This window comes from Acromyrmex echinatior, chromosome 19 (assembly GCF_024713525.1).
Source record: "Acromyrmex echinatior isolate Ae372 chromosome 19, ASM2471352v2, whole genome shotgun sequence".
NCBI classification, from domain to species: domain Eukaryota; kingdom Metazoa; phylum Arthropoda; class Insecta; order Hymenoptera; family Formicidae; genus Acromyrmex; species Acromyrmex echinatior.
This window is the reverse complement of record NC_141870.1, coordinates 7669941-7680442: the sequence shown is the minus strand read 5'-3', so window position 1 is coordinate 7680442 and position 10502 is coordinate 7669941. Positions and strand designations below refer to the sequence as shown.

Below are 10502 nucleotides of genomic sequence, written 5' to 3'. Positions count from 1 at the left end.
ACTTCTTTTTTTTGGAATTGGAGACTTTATTCTTTAATTTGAATTTCAAAAGAATAAAATCTTACTTAAAGAGAATGAATTCTCACTTCTCTTAAAGAATGAAAATGTTCTCATTTTTTTTCAAGATTGGCTCACTTTTTAATCTTCTTGTAAAATTTAACTCCAAAAAATTTAAACAGTATATTTAGCAATTTAATTTTTATTAAATATTGAATACTTATTTTGAAATAATTTACCGACATTTTATAGACGCTTTAGCATTTATTATTACGATGTCTTCGTTGTGCTTAGCGCTGTGCATAAGCAAGTTCGTGCTACTACTGCTTTCATTCGTTCAATGAAATTCGAGTTGACAGGCGTAGCGCAAACTGTTCCGTGTATCGTCGTGCATTACCTCTTGAAACGTGGTCTCGACAAGTGCTAGAAGATATACATCGTAATAATACTTCACGCTTATTAGAGTAAGTGATTGCTAACTCGCGTAATTAAAGTTCCATAAACGAATTAAGATAACGATTGCTTTTTGCAAGAAGATATTTTATTTAGTAGAAATTAGAAAAACAAAAAATAGCAATTATTAATTATTTTTTAACTTTATTTATGGATAATAATAATAATATATTTTTAATACAATATATCGAAATTTCCCTGTATAGTTACTTTAATAAGTTATTTTTAAATTAAAATATAAAACGGATCGCTTGACGGTTTGATATGTAAACGTTGTTGCGTAGATATTCATATCGTTATCAAATTCGCAAGGCTATCACTAGCTTTATCTGATATAGTTTTGATATCAACAACTTTAAATTAAAATTACTCAGAAACTGAATTCGCAATCAAAAATCTGAAAACACTTTTATAATATAATGTTATATATCGGTATCTTTCGATTGCGACCACTCCAAATAATAAGATTAGTGAAGCCGATACCGAGATCTAGAGATCGTTCCCCAAAAAGGACCATACAGCTTTTCAAATTTTTTAGACATACGTGTGACACGAGTGCATATACACTATAAAGTGTTTTGTCTATTAAACTGCTGTTTATAATGCTTTCATAGAATTTTGATTTTAATATAAAATTAAAGTAAAATTAGCAATGAAAGTGATTCTTAATGCGAAAACGGGTGTAATTTATGTATACTAGGCAAACAGGGAGATGACGACAGGGAACGAGCGAGAGAGAGAGAAAGATAGAGAGAGAGAGAGAGAGAGAGAGAGAGAGAGAGTGAGAAAGACGATAAATAAGGATGACGATTCAACTTCGTCGTTGTCGTTAGACGTCAATGATGGCAACGACGACGATGGTACTGGACGACGGCAACTGACGACGACGACGCCGAGCGATGCCGATAAGACATGCGATTTAAATTAGATTTAAAAGTAGATTTAAAATTAATTATAATCTTAAATGTAATTGTGATAGTATTAGGTGTTGGAATTAATTCGTAGCGTTTTACAAGTGATGGGAAGTACTTTCATTAATGTATTTTTTAATGCTCATGTGAAATAAATAACATTCTTTCATTAAAAAACGCTACGAATTAATTCCAACACCTAATAATTTTAATGTTGATTAATGTCAATTAAGTAATAAACATTGTTCAATTCTTTTATGTAACATTTACTTATTATATTTCGAGGTCAAACAGCGCGCGCGGCAAATTTTTTTACATAAAAAATTATGTTATTTCAATAAAATTTTCTCATTTTGTGATGCTTAATATCTTTAATTTTTTTTCAATAGATTAAATGTCGTATTTCATTGCAAATTGCATTTTTTTTTAAGTTACTGAGGGATAATTTATAATAAAATATTAACAATATTATTACTTGAATTTTATGATTTATGTAACGTTTTTTTTTTAGTTTATATAACACTTTTTTGGTTTGGGTTTACAGGAGATACACGTAAATTTGGCGCCTTTTTTTTATCTTTTTTTTAAAAAGATATCTATTATACTGCAAATTATTCTTATTTATATTATTTTCTATAATATAATTACATTAAAAAGCTGATGAATGATAAGTTTGAAATGAAATTTCGCATTTGTGATAATTTCTATTATGATTAACATAGTGTTTTCACATATAAATTTATACGATACTCACAGACAGGACGCATACATACGCATATGTGAACTATGACGAGGACAGCTCAGAATCAGGTTCATTTCTCTCTATTACACTGAGTCAACAGTTTAATTATAGAAGTTTGTATAAGGCCCGATTGCATCAATGTTCCTTTAACTTTTAGCGAGGCTTAATACGCTTCCTGTCTCGCTTTAAAGCAAAAGAGAGACAGAGACACAGAGAATTTTAAGCCTTGTTTAAAGTTAAAGTAACATTGATGCAACTGGGCCTAAGAAACACAAATTATATTTCTATCAAGGTTGAGAGGTAATTCATTATCTGTAATGAAATACAGTTAGAGTCAATTTTCAATAAGCGTATCTAACTCCTTTTCTTCCATTTATATCTCTGTAACTTACTTAAGTTACATTTATTTGTAATAACTAAGTTAATAAGTTCTTCATATAGTGTTTTATACTAATCAATATAAACGTAGTTATTTAATGTATTTATTCCTTTTTGTAATTTCCATCTTTTTTTATAGTATACTTACATTTATGTTAAAGAATCAAACGGCTATTTTTAGCTTTAAATTGCATTTTGTTTTTATTCAGTAAAATTTTGCTTTTTCGAAATGCGTTTAATTTAAAAATAGCTATATTATATGTTGTCTATTTCATATTTCATTTTGATTTATTTTGATCTGATTATATGTATATATATATATATATATATATATATAATCGGTACAGTACAATAAATCAATGAATGCAAGTACAAATGAATTTACTTCCATATAATACAGAATGATGGAATAAAATACCTTCTTCATGTATTACATGGGAAAAGATCTATATTTAAAGTATTATATCTCAGAAATACAAAATCATACTAAAACAAAAGACAAATTTAAAAAATTACAATTGGTGCACTCGTGTGACTTTAACAAAATTTTTATTAAAAAATCGCCTAATATTAACCGTTACAATATTAGGAAAACGCTTAAAATTATACCTTATATTATGTTATATGTGTCATACTAAATTTGCAAAACTACTAACCTACTATTATCTAAAAGTTTACATTTGCGTAAGGTTAATTTAGTTTCGAAACCATCAATTCAGTTGTCAATAAATGTATATGTTTTAAATATAATCGCTAATTATTATATACATAATAATAAATTATTCTTATTCCAGGAGATCGAAGATTTCATCAAATAATAAATCGTCATCCAAATTAGATAATTTTACACATTCTGCCAAGTCTGCATCGGAAACTCTTCATAATCCATAGAATTTGAAGCTCTGTGCGAATCTGTGTTGAGATAAAATGTGACAAAAATTTGATAAAGTGATAAAATATTTGGCATTTATTATTATAATTATATATTAAATACTCGACAATATTATACGACGGCACATGAAAATATTATTTATGACTTTTAAATGAGAAAACAAATTTAAACCCTTCTATTTATATGCTATTCAATTATATTTCTTTTAGTAATTGTCTATAGAAAAATATTGATGTTAAAAACGTTGTAACGTTGAAAGGAAAATGATATTTATAGAGGAAGTTGTATAAATTATGCATGTAATTGTATAATTTATGCCTACATATGTACATGCGCATGCACGCACGCACGTACGCACGAACGCCCATGTAGGCACACATTCAAGAATACACAAATATGTGCATAATATAATAAAACTAAAATTTTAATAAAGATATACATACAGAGTGTTTTTGAAAATAAAAACGCCCATTATTCATATGGTATTATTACTAATTTAAAACTGAATGGAAAAGTCTTTTACCATTTTACAATTTTTGTAAAACTTTTTTTAGTTATCTAATGAGCAAAATGTTTAAAATTAACGTATACGAGACAACTTAAAAATATTTTTTGAAGAATTCTTCAAGAAACATCTCCAAAATATTTTACAAAGAATACTAAAAGATATCTTAAAATTGTTTTATTCATCGATTTTATCGGATTTAGTAATCTTTAGAAATTAATATCTCGTCAACTATTGCGAAAATTGCAAAATATTAGAGGACACTTTGATTCAGATTTTTATATAAATAAAAGGAATAGTACTGTACGCTTAGTGAGCGTTATTTCAGTTAAACCTTGTATATAATATAAATATGTGCATATACATATGTATATGAATAGATGCATTTATAAATCATATTTATCGACACGTATTACACTAATTTATCTAACAATTTTTTTGTTGAGTATATATGGGTATTTGCGTAACACATTTTTTATCTGATACTGATTATTTAACTATTATCATTCTTGCAGAACGTTAATTAATGTCTTTAATTTACTTGGAATATACTTACATAAGACATTGTTTTTAGTGTAGTATTAAACGACTTGTAAGTTTAGACCCAATTGTTGCATTACATAGTATACATGTTGTCTCTGTATCGCTTTTTGCAATAAAATAATCCCAAGTCCAATAAAATTTATCTTCTTTTTTCTTTTCTTCTGATAATATGTCTGGATGTGCCTTCACGAAGTGCTTATGTAAAATAGCTAAGGATCTAATACGTATATTAAATCTTGCATTACAATAATCTTGCATTTTGTCTCATTTCTACTTGTCAATTTTGTGTAACGTCTACGTATTCAAAAACGAGATCAGGGATAAAATTGTCTGTCTTTGGAGTTATATATCCTCATTTGCACTTATATCATTATCTGGATTACTCTCGTTATCTACACGATTTGAATTTGGACATAATATCCTACATTTACATAACATATTATTAAAAAAGCAATTAAATGTACAATAGATATATTATATTCAATTATGTATATTTTTCGCTGTACGGAATGAATTATAAATTTTTTAGAACATATTATTTGAACATTTAGGAGCGACCAAAAATTTAGCGATAAAGCAGATTCAATTATTTTGTAAATTTGATAATTGTCTGATAATAATAAGATTATTTTATATAATATTACTTTTTTTTTATACTAAACAGAGATAATATATATATGCATAAATTTCAAACATGGAATTCAGTTTGCATTCAATGAAGTCGTGTAACATAAATGAATACCGATTAGAGTTATATTAAGGTTTTATAAGGAATTGCTCAATCAAAGAAATAGGAACTAAGAAACAGAAAATAGAAATTTTAACCTTTCGGAAATCATGTCTTGTTGGATTACATAGTGTCTGATAGATTAAAATTCTTATTCCCCGTTCCCTATTACTTAGATTGCGCGCAGTATCACTACACATATATTGAATATTTGATTAAAAATCATATTTGACATGTATCAAAAATCTGTTTAATAAATTTTTCTAGCTTTATTTGAGTATATTTGTTTGCGTTACATTTTCTTTGGTTGACGTTGATCATTTTACTATTATTAATTTTACGTTCTCCAGTACGTAAATAAATTTTTTAATTTATAATACTTCGAGTACACCTACTTGTGAATATGTTTTAAATGACTCTTGAGTTCATTTACTGTATGGTACTTAATTGTTGAGTTACATATTTCGCATGTTGCGTCTCTATCGCTTTTTGCGATAAAATAATCCCAACACCAATCGAATTTATCTTCTCTCTTCTCTTCTTCTGATAATATGTCGGGATGTCTCTTCACCAAGTGTTCATGTAAATTAACTTACTTTAAAAACTTACTTTGCGTAGTGAATTTTGTATTACAATAGTTGCATCTTGCAGCATTATTCTTTGGTAATTTTGTGTAATGTTTACGTATGTAAAGACGAGCTGGAATAAAATCTGTCTTTTTAGTTATATCCTCATTTGCTATCATGTCATTGTCTGAATTGCTCTCGTTATTGCTCTCTACATGATCTGAATTTGGATTGTATGATTATAAAGACTTAAGATCCAATTGACATTTGACAATGATTTATTACCTGAATCTCTTATTTCAACATCCCATTGTGCTCCAAACTCCACTCGAAGACAACTACAATAGGGAATCGTGCACTGTTGCTAATAACGGACGATGCGCTTTGAATACGAACTGTCGATTTTAACAATTTGCATAACTAGGACATATGACCCGTACATGCATGATTTGATATATTTGCGATTTAATTGTTGATATATCTTAATTAACGATCTTGATTAAGAAGATCGCGACGTATTATTCTCTTTGATGAGAAAATTTCTTAGAAAGATTCCACGATTTAATAGAATACTACTGATGTACTATTAATTTGTTGTACGAAAGCCTACGCTGATCGAAATTTCGCAATCATACAGACATACCGCTGTCACGAGCTTTCAATCCGTGTTACACTGTGCATGAAAGATTGAGGATTGTGAATCCAAATAGTAATTAGTGGAGAGCAATTAAAAATTACTAAATAATAATTTTATAAATTACGCATGAATTAATGATACACGTACGCTGAATATATTACGCACAATTGTTTAAATGTCAGTTTTAAATACAATTTATTCAACAAGAAAAAATTTTATCCACTATTCTAAACACATATAATTTTTGAAAGAGCCAATTAAATTTTTAAAATGATGTACTCAACGCGCAGAGATCTTCTATTTCTATAAACGTATTTATTCATATTACGGCTAATTGTAAAAGATTCTTCTTGAGTATGATAACTTTCTTTAGCAAGACAAATTTCCGATAGAAAAGAAATCATGATTGATTTAACAGAGAGAATGTATATAGAAAACCTCCTAATTCTTAATTAGTATTCCTAAAATCTTTAGAGTAAAATTTAATTCTACAGAGTGATAACTAAGCTATTGTTAAAAAAGTGTAGCTCAATTGTCAATTTTTAAACGTGTTATTTCGCACTCTTTAGAATTAGATTTCATTTTAAAGATTTGAGGAAGTATATTTTTCTTAAAGTGTAGAAAAAGAAATAAGAAATGTTAATTATATTATTTATAATACGTAATATATCTAATTAAAAAATCTCTGTCAATTTTATTCAAACCGTTTTCGCTTTATTTTTCACGTTTTCAGTAAAAAAAGTTAAGTAAAAAATTTACTTATATCTCAAATATACACATTTACATAAAGTTTATTAAAGTAAATATCACGCATTTGAAACCTTTCACCATCATGAAATCTTTATACAGAAATAATAAAATAACATATATGTTATAGAAATAGAAATAATACACATAATTCTCTCTCTCTTGAATTATGCGTAATTTAAAGTCTTGATGTATATTTGTAGAATATAAATTCTCTTCTTGTAGATTTTAAATTCTCATTTCAGAACTACTATTTGGACGAAATTGTGCCAGAAATACTATATGTTATTGTTCTTTCGATATAAAAGATTTATACTGCATATTGTGCAAATTCTTATATGGGATGCTTCTTAAAAATGAAATATATCGAATTTTTCTGATTTAATAAATTTTCTTAAATCAATATATTATTAAATATTCAAATTAATCAAATATGACTTTTCTTGGATAAAATTTATAATATATTTCAAAAAAAAAAATTCTTATTTTAAATATATAGTAATGAGTTTTCCTAAAACTTGTGACGAGTATATTTTAAAATTACTAATAAGAAAATATTTTTATTTCTAACCGTTACTTGAAAAAAGAAAAATAAATTGAGTAATTATTTTTCTTAGCACTAAAATGATATTTTTTGTGTATACGAACGACACTGACTCCTTATATTTGTTGCATAATTAATTATAATTTTAAAGTTGTTCGATAAATTAGTTTTTCATATTCTATTTTACGATATTTCCTACTTTCTTTTTTTCTTTTTCCTTTTTCTCTCTTTTTGGTTTTAATTCCGACATTTAAATTCTCGATGTAAGGGAACCTCACCAAGACGGTAACTTTTATTCACAGTTTTTATATGTTAGTTTATGTTGTCTCTGAAGAAGTGTTCAAAAGTGAACCGAAACATGTAAGCGCGTTTAAATAAAGAAGTTTCACACTTTATATTATTTGCGCGACGTCTTCTGCGCTTGATTCCTACTGTATCCTTTCCAGTTATTTAATTTATAAAGAGTTTGATTAGTTTGATTTGTTATACGGCAATAAAAAAAAATTTAGAAACACAGTATATACAATACCGCTACTTTCTGTCGGCACCTTTGTTAGTGTTGGCCAAAATGGAATGTGCGTTCATGGAGTAAGTAAGTTATCTAGCGCATCTAAACTTCTTTCTCTTTTCATCCTTTTTTCACTTTGTCAAAATTCGTCGCAAAACTCATTAGATGATCTTTAAAGGATGCAATCACAAGGAATCAGAAATAGCGGAACGAAACAACAATGAAAAAGACAAATGGTGGGGATTAACCAATCAGAACGAATTTCGTTACATTTTTTCATAGCTGGGTTTCACATAATGAGAAATACAATATATTTACTGAACGGAACTGAACGGACCGGAATAACCTCAATGACAAAAGTGGATAGCATATTACATCGATCCGTCAGTATGGTAAAGTATTTATTGTAGTATATATGCAAAATATTGGAGATATTTTAACAATTAATGCATACATATGTTTGTTAATAGGAAAAATTAATTACAAGAAAGAACGAGGAAATTGTTGTTACACAAAATATATACGGATTATATATGGAAAAGAATTCCACAATTACGATTGCTGAAAGAAATGAAAAGAGAAAAATTAATTAAAACCTTTCTTATATAAAATTTTAAAAAAGAGAGAAAAAAAGGAGGCAAATTTATGAAAAGTATGGTTACCACCAATATATAGAAGAAAGAAGACGTAAATAAGGGGTAAGCAACAATCTAATTAAAGAAATGAAAAATATAGATCTTGAGAAATTTATTCAATATTTACGAATGGACAAAGATTCATTTAATGAATTACTAAAGTTAATTGAATCAAATATTACGAAACAAAAATGTTGTTAGAACTCCAATACCAGCTATTACTCGATTAGAGATATGTTTACGCTATTTGGCTTCGGGTGATATTATGCCTTCCCTTTCTTTTGCGTTTCGAATTGGAATAAGTACGGTATCTAAAATTGTGGCAGAAACTTGTCAAGCTATATGGAATAGCTTAAAAGAAATAATTTCCCCTGAAGAACAGTACAGAAGAAATATAGATAGAAAAAACTAAAGAATATCAGGATATATAGGATTTTATATAGGCGCAATTGATGGAAAGCATATTGGATTTCAGGTATATATAATTGATGTACTACAGCAAACGATTTTTTGCCTTTGTAAATTACACTGTTTTATTTATATTATAGGCTCCGCCACATAATGGTTCAACATTTTATAATGACAAAAATATGCACAGTATTGTGCTCATGGCACTTGCAAATGCCAATTATCGTTTTATAGTAGTAGATATTGGCAATTAAGAAAGGCGAAGGGATGGCAGTATATTCCAGCAAGTATATGCGTGCGTGCGTGCGTGCGTGCGTGCGTGCGTGCGTGCGTGCGTGCGTGTGTGTGTGTGTGTGTGTGTGTGTGTGTGTGTACAATATATATATATCTTGTTTTAAATGCAAATTTTTTTGAGAATTTCAAGCGATAAATCCATATTATAAATAAACCCATTATATTTTTAATGGGATGCACACTGAATATGTTAAATGCTTGCATCATGCTTTGGCATTTGGATATTTTAACGTAGAGTAGACTTTGAAGCACGCCATATTTATACCGCACTCGCTATTGATCTTCTTCTAACCGAGAGAGAAAAGGCGTGGCCTCAACACGTTCAATCGTGCAACATGGCATCAGACGTTACTACGCAGACGCCAAGAGAAGTAAAGAACTCATATATACAGTATAATCTCCTAGCAAACGAGAATGAAGTGAATTGAAATGGATTCAGATTTTCAGAAATATTGATTCACGAATGTTAAAATGAATGCTTTTCAATCCTGAATGCATTTTTATTCATTTATAAGAATTGCATGGAGCATATCTCTATGCTTTTCAATCTAAAAATAATATTACCTTTTTCCGTGCATTGTGAATATTGTTCAATTCATAATTTGGAATAGAAAATGCAGTTTTACAATCCAATTGCATCCAATTGAATCTAATTGAATCCATTTGAATCCAATTAAATCCAAAGAAAGTATTCGCTATTCAAAATACACATTCGGATAGAAAAAAATTTCAATCTATTTTAATCACGTTTTTTATTATATAAAATATAAAATATAAATAAAATATATAATATATATTATATTATAAAAAATATATAAAGAAATAAATACCATAAATTATATATAACTAATTATATATAAAACTATAAATTATAAAATATAAATAAAACTATTTTATTATATAAAATAATAATTATTTTCTTTTCTTGCGGATCTCTACTCGAGTCGATAGAATTTGGCAACCCTGGAAACAAGGCGAGTTGCCTTTCAAAATTCTCAAACTTTATGCCTCGAGT

At 27.8% G+C, this 10502-nt stretch overlaps 1 long non-coding RNA gene and 1 pseudogene across 1 annotated transcript; both read left to right on the top strand.

The window, feature by feature from the left end:
* The first annotated feature begins 311 nt into the window (after nt 1-311).
* On the top strand, nt 312-4559 carry LOC105144697 (uncharacterized). The gene is made up of 3 exons (XR_015548297.1): nt 312-461; nt 1151-1386; nt 3276-4559. It is a non-coding gene; the product is annotated as an uncharacterized LOC105144697 (long non-coding RNA).
* A 571-nt stretch (nt 4560-5130) lies between these two features.
* Nucleotides 5131-10183, top strand: LOC147906721 (uncharacterized; annotated as a pseudogene).
* The last annotated feature ends 319 nt before the right edge of the window (nt 10184-10502 follow it).